The sequence below is a fragment of the Myotis brandtii genome, unplaced genomic scaffold (genome assembly GCF_000412655.1).
Source record: "Myotis brandtii unplaced genomic scaffold, ASM41265v1 scaffold254, whole genome shotgun sequence".
NCBI lineage: Eukaryota > Metazoa > Chordata > Mammalia > Chiroptera > Vespertilionidae > Myotis > Myotis brandtii.
Genome location: NW_005359634.1, coordinates 356,078 through 363,626, shown reverse-complemented (window position 1 = coordinate 363,626; position 7,549 = coordinate 356,078).

Below are 7,549 nucleotides of genomic sequence, written 5' to 3'. Positions count from 1 at the left end.
AGGAGGAGGAGGAGGAGGAGGAGAAGGAAGAAGAAGGATAAAAAATATGAACAATAAAATTGTAATAAATACATAGCTATCAATGATTGAATCTAAAAATAAATGAACAAGGAATCTAATGAACAAAATAAACTGATAAATAAAATAGAACTAGAGGCATGGAAACATGGAACAGACTGATGAATCTCAGAGGGAAGAGGGGGGGGGAGAAGAGGTTAACCAAAGAACATATGCATAGACAGAAACAATAGGGTGGTGAAGGCCTGGGGTGGGGTGGGAACCAGATAGAGGGAGGTAATGGGGGGGGGAAGGGGACAGCTATAGTACTTTAAACAATAAAGATTAAAAAAAGGAAAGAAAATACATATCAGGTTCTCAGAGGGATTCTTTCCTTATACTTGAAGGGAGGGTTGCACTGACTTATACCCCGAAGTCCCTTAATCTTGGGAAGGGCTGGCACACAGTACACAGCAGCTATCCAAGAAGTCCTGTTATAATCTCAACTGTTTTCTTCAGGCCGAGGATGTCAGCAAAGTGTTAAATACCAGTTCTGAAGCCAGTCCCATGCATGTTCTGATTGGTGGTCTTGTGTCTTAATTTGAAATGTGACATTTATTGTCTTGGAACCTCTGCTGAAATTAAAGTCAAAGTGGTTTATTTAACATCTGGTTATATTAAATCCAAGTTTGAGTTTAAAACTGTAGGCTTTATGCTCATATGGACATGTGCATATCTATGCATCCTCCGTTGAACAACTTAAAATTTAGTTTCTCTTCTGTTTCTTCTTTAATTACATGTGCATTTGAATGAAGAGCTCATACGGGAAACAAAATCTTCCCAAAGTAGAGAAGTTCTATTGCTTGTTTCTAACTAGACAATTTTGTGAGGAAACCCTTAACACAGCTTCAAGATGTAGACAGAAGGACTGTTGAGCCATTTTGACCCCTTTCTCCAATAGCATCATCTTCTTCAGCAGCAAAGTAAAACAGTATTCAAAATGGAAGAAATAAGATTAATCACAAAAACAATAATTAAACAGTTATAGAGCACTCACACTGTCCCAGATGTTATGTTTAGTGCTTTATGGAGACTGGCATTGTACCTTCACAATGGCCACATATGAAGTGATGTTATTATTCTCATTTGATGAAGTTTTAGCAACATACCCAAGGTTATATAGATTCCAGGTGATGGAGTGTGTGTGTGTGTGTGTGTGTGTGTGTGTGGTGTGTGTGTGTGTGTATATATATATCATATATATTTTTTATTGATTTCATAGAGGAAGGAAGAGGGAGAGAGAGATAGAAACATAAATGATGAGAGAGAGTCATTGATTGGCTGCCTATTGGGAATCGAGCTTGCAGCCCGGCATGTGCCCTGACCGAGAATCAACTGTGACCTCCTGGTTCAGAGGTTGACCCTCAATCACTGAGCCACACCGGTCAGGCATTGTGTAATTTTTTTTAAGACAATTGGCCTGAGAATCCTATGACCAGTGTGAATGACAAAAAACCCCAAAAAAACCCCCAAAACAAACAAAGTCTAGAAAACCATGCCATTTTATTGTTGTGTTAAATGTAATCCAAGTAAAAATGTGTCAGATTCAGGATAAGCCTCCCAAAGTCTTCCTGTGTACACACTGCCTCCTTTAAGAATTTACTATATAGAAGGCTATCTCTTCATTTGTCTAATAAATATTTATTGAGCCTCTACTCTGCCCCAGTTACTGTTCTAGGCACTGGAGTACAGGGAACAAAACAAAACAAAATCCTTGCCTTAATGGAGCTTACAGTCTCATGGGTGGAGACAGAAAGTAAACAAAATAAATTAGTAACATGTATAGTGTGTTAGAGATACATACCTATGAAGAAAAATAAAACAGGAAGGGGGATAGAGATGCTAGGGTACAGGGAGGTGGTTTAGTTTCAAGTTGGAGCATTAAGAAGGCCTTGCCTGGATGGTAATGTTTGAGCAGACTCGAAGGAGGGCAGGAAGTTAGCTGTGGAATTGGGGATGGTGCTGGGAACACCATGCCTTTCAGGAGAGCTGCTACTCAGAGGACCACTGTAGTCCTCGCTGGTCTGGTATATCTGGGATCAGGTCTGGGCTCAAGTGACCTCTGTAAGTCAGGGCAGCTACAGTGGGACTTTCAGGAAAAAAATGAGAAGGAAAAGCTGGCGATGCTCTTAGAGACTCACCCTTTCTTCCCCAAAGAGGTGCTATTCTGTTTCAGTTCTCAGGTACAGAATCCTGCATCTACATGAATGGTCTGTTTATGCAAAATTTAGCCAACTGCAAGGTTAGACCGGGCACAGTTCACACAGCACTGCTCTCACTTCTGATGCCAAGTTCTAGTTCTCAGTTTCAGTAACTCACTGAAAGGACACACAGAACTTGCTGAAGTCTGTTACGTTCATGGTTATGGTTTATAACAGGGAGAGGCTGCAGATGAAATCAGCCATGGGAAGAGAGCCCAAGGCAGAGTCCATGATGGGTCACATGCTGAGCTTCTAGTTGTCCTCTTAGTTTGGAGACGTGGACAGCGCTAACTCCTCGGGGCATGGATGTGTGACAATATGCAGAGTATTGCCCACCAGGGAAGCTCTCCTGAGCCTGGTGTTCTTATCAGGACTCATCACATGTTGCCCATATGGCTGTTCTTTATTCTCAAGCCCTTCGGAGACCAGCTTGATGCCTTTAGTCTCCATTTCCTCCAGAGAGCAGCGAATGCCACATGGCCTAACAGAAATTACATTGTTACCTGTCTGGTGCTCAAATCCCCCGAGGCAAAGAAGACATTCCTACTAGGTATGACATGCCAGGAGCTGAGAGATTACCTCTCCCAACTGAGGGCAAAGGCCTGACCTCCTTTTTTTTAGTATATATTTTTATTGATTTCAGAGAGGAAAGAAGAGGTAGAGAGAGATAGAAACATCAATGATGAGAGAAAATCATTGTTTGGCTGCCTCCTGCACACCCCCTGCTGGGGATGGAGCCCACAATCTAGGTGTGTGCCCTTGACAGGAATCGAACCCAGGACCCTTCAGTCCTCAGGCTGATGCTCTATCCACCGAGCCAAACTGGCTAGGGCCTGACCTCTTTTAAAAAAAAATATATTTTACTGATTTTTTTACAGAGAGAAAGGGAGAGGGATAGAGAGTTAGAAACATCGATCAGCTGCCTCCTGCATACCCCCTACTGGGGATGTGCCTGCAACCAAGGTACATGCCCTTGACTGGAATTGAACCTGGGACCTTTCAGTCCGTAGGCCGATGCTCTATCCACGGAGTCAAACCAGTTAGGGCGGGCCTGACCTCTTTTTTGGATAAGGTTACTTCACTGCACAGTTGATAACATGCAACGGCTTTTCTCCAACACATTTGTCTTCATGATATCACTCCTAACTGCTCTTCATTAAAAACTCACATGACAGGTGAGGAGGCAGAAGCAGACTGGGGCTCTTCATCTGTACACATGAGGGAACCACACAGCTTACATTTGCAACTTAAGTTTTTTTACTATTGAAAATGTAGTAGATGCTTTAAGTAACATTCTTCTCATTGTCTTTTGTCCCTTTTTAGGGCAGGAGGGAAAACATGGATTCACAGGAAAAAATATGTATAAATTCTGCACAAAATCATTGAAGGTAAGTAAACTAATAGCACATAGATTTCAATGTTTACTGGTTTGTGTCAGTGTCTGGTTATACAATGAATAATTCATATCAAACTAGTAGAATGTAACATTTACATAAAATAATACTTTGCAAATTTATGGTAAGTACTAATTACTTGCCTTATTTGCCATGACTATGATATTAAATATTCATAAAAATGTGATTATTTCTTTGATTTGGCAGGCATTTAGATTTCTCTACAGCTTTTCACACTGCTAATTTTAATCCAGTAAATTATCTGGAAGAAAACAGTATGCAGCCTAAAAACTGTTCAAAATTCACTCCAACATTGAGCACATTATGGATGTAATGATCCATTACAACCAAACTTCAAGAAGGTCTTAGAAGAAAACTGAGAATTAAACAAAGAAATATGGAGGCTATCATCATGATTTGTCGGATATGTTTATCAGGATATTTTTTTACTCATACTCTGGACAACCTTTAGAAGTACTATCCGGATATATATCAAATTCATTTTGAGATGTTTTGCTCCCGCCAGGGGCCAGTTTAAGAGAATTTACCAGGATTCTGCCAGTGTTCATTTCCCAGCTTGATGTTCAGTGAGATTATCTGTGAGGCACATTAATTCAGGAACCTGAACTGTGGGTCATTGCACAAGAAATGTGCTCCTTATGGGGTCAGGGCGGACACCCCTCCCTTCCTTACTGTTCCTGTTTATGATGGGAGTTCTCATATTCTTTAAAACAAAAGCAGAGGTCCATGGCACAAGACACATATCAAAAGGGACTATAGTGTGTGACCTGAATATTTTACATTCTGTTAACTTGTAATGATTCTGGTAATAATTTATGTGCTGCTTTTGGTCCAATGAGCACCAAGTGAAACTCTCTTACAGATATCCAGCATTCTCTGGCCCCCAAATTCAGAGAGGAAGAAGAGGGCCTAAGGACAGAAGAGAAAAGGGGGGTGGCAGGAGAAGAGGGGGAAATATTTTCAAGCGTGAACTTGCTCATTGGAAAGTAGTTGGAGGGAGATAGCAGAGAGGGGCCAGACAGGGTGCGTCTCTTGTTTACATCTTGGCTTCTATCACTGAATCCCTAAAGACAAAGAGATTATACAACCCAGGGTTCCTTTGGAAGCTAGTATTCAACAGGGCGAGTTTTATGAATTCAGTATCTGAGCAAAAGCTGGGAAGCACTCCCAGATTTGTTCGTACCTGTCTATTTATGAGAGCTGCTTGAATCAGGCCATGATACTAAATAGCAAAAAGAAATTTGGTAACTCTGAAGAGTAATGAATTTAAAAGATAAGCGTAAACATTGAAGTTTCAAAACTCAACCAGTGGGTAGGGTGGCATATAGACACAAGAGGACAGAAGGTGAGAGCCCTTCTTTCACAAACCTTAAGAAAAATGTGAAATGAGAATTAAAACTTTAAAAGGGTAGCAACTCAACAAAGCCTGTACACGTGTAAGTAAAAGGGCACCCTGCTTTGTCCTTGGAGGTGAATCTGACTGTAAAGGATGCTCAACAGTATGTCTGAAGGAAGGTTGGTTCTTTTATATCAGGAGGCAATGCAGGATAGCAGTGAGGGTAGGAGCAGACAGGTGTGGGCACCACTTCATACGGGTGCGACCTTGGATAAGTTACTCAACTTCTCTCTGCCTCAGTTTCCTCTTCTGACCTGGGGGAAACAATAGTATTGACCTCACAGAACTGCTGTGAGGCTATACTGGGAATGTTCATACAAGGGCTTAGTATAGTGTCTGGCATTTGGTAAGTGCTTAATAAATCTTAGCTAATATTATTATGACTTATGTACAGGAAGCTAAAATGAAAAAAAAACCAGTGAATATCTATTCATGTAAAGAAGACGTTCAGCTATGTGACTGATGTTTACTGAACTGAAATGATTGAGTGGACTGCCCCCTGTGGTTTTTGATAGGAGAAAATCAGCATAGTCTGCTGCTCTGGGAACTCAGTCTTGGGGATAAGCAGGAATGAGCAAAGCAGACATTTTAGTATGAGATGCAAGATAAATCTCAGTTCCACAACTCCTCTGATTCTGGTTGCTCTGGATATAGTCTAGACCAGGAGAACCTAATCTGGTATCCATGACTAAGTGGAGCCCAGGCCTGTTGCTCAGAACTCTTGAAGGAATCTGTGGACACCTGAAAAAGGGAACTGATTCTGGTTGCTCTGGATATAGTCTAGACCAGGAGTAGCTAATCTGGTATCCAAGTGGACCCCAGGCCTGTTGCTCAGAGACCCTTGAAGGAATCTGTGGACCCCTGAAAAGGGAGTACAAATTGCATGTATATGCATTTTTCTGGACAGAAGGCCCATAACTTTTATCAGCTTATTAAAGGGTTTATGACTCTTCAAATTTTCAGAACAGCTAGTCTGGATTGTGTGGGCTCCTGGTAATGAGCACTGCCCGGAAGCAAAGTAAGTTCCAGGCTCCAGGTGAGGCCTGGGCTGTGAATAGGAGAGCAGGAAACTTGTCTTTGTTTTGGCGTTAGAAGGCCATCTAAGGTGTGTGAGCTTTTTTTGGAAAGCCACTTCACACTGAGTTTGTGCTGCTGTGAATAGGAGAGCAGGAAACTTGTCTTTGTTTTGGTGTTAGAAGGCCATCTACGGTGTGTGAGCTTTTTTGGCAAGCCACTTCCCACTGAGTTTGTGCTCAACAAAATTTATTTGGTCATTCCCCCAAATGTTGCTAATTAGCTGTAGCTACCTCATCATTCCTTATATAATTGTTATTTTGAACCCTAAGTGCCAGACTTTACCTTAAAAAAAAGTCCCAATCATGCTATACAATCATGTTAGATTTGCTCATAATTTTACTACGTGGAAATAATTTTGAATCCTGATTCCATCATTCAGTATATTTATGATACTCTCAATTTCCTTTCAATGAGAAACTTGATAATCATGCCATCTAAATAAATATGGAAAATCCCATGTCCATTTAAGAAGTCTTTTTCTTTTTTTGAAGAAAAATTTATTAAGGCTTAATAAACCCTTTCAACACAAACACTGTAATCATCTTCCTGGCAAAACAGGAATGATATTTACAGATCATTTTTGAGACCCTTGTTATAATGTTGAACTGATAAATTAGGGAAAAGCAAGAATAGATTAAAATATGTTATTCTTTTTAGCCAAAGTCTTCTTGTGTCATTGTTGTGAAAATTAGCTATGATACATGAATATGATTTGCCTAAATTGAGGCTATAAAAGACAACAACGCAAAGAGCTTTGTAGTAGAGTGTGAAACTATTCTGACCCAATTTTTACTTCCCTGACAAACCCACACAAAGTCCTCAGAAAATCTGCTGCAAGATGGCACAGTATAAAATGACTATGTATAAGCTAATCCCACCCACATCCCTCTGCCCACCTATGTTGCTAGCCACACTTCTTACAATGAAAAAATGCAAACTGTGAGCTGACTGGCTTTCCCTGAAGTCTCTGCACCACCAGCTGAATCGCTTTTCCAAGCTAAGACCGAACCTTCTCAAGGACCTGCTTACCAGGTTAGAGAAAAGAGAGACAAAGCTGCTTTGAAATCAAAGGTTCTGTCTGATGGAGCCTCTCCAGTTCCCGGTGTTAATTCTAGAACTGGAGCCCATGCTTTCAGGAAAACAGAGCACACACATTTTAAAGGGGGGAAACCCTACCTTTCAAGATAAAATGCAAAGTGTACTTCATTTCCCTTTCCACTAGTCTGCTCCTGGAAGCTTATTTTTTTAAAAATTTCTTTATTGGTTAAGGTATTACAAATGTGTCCTCATCCCCCCGTTAACCCCCAGCCTTCCCTCCCCCCACTCATCCCTCTCATTCCCCTGTTGTCCGTGTCCATTGGTTTGGCTTATATGCGTGCATACAAGTCCTTTGGTTGATCTCT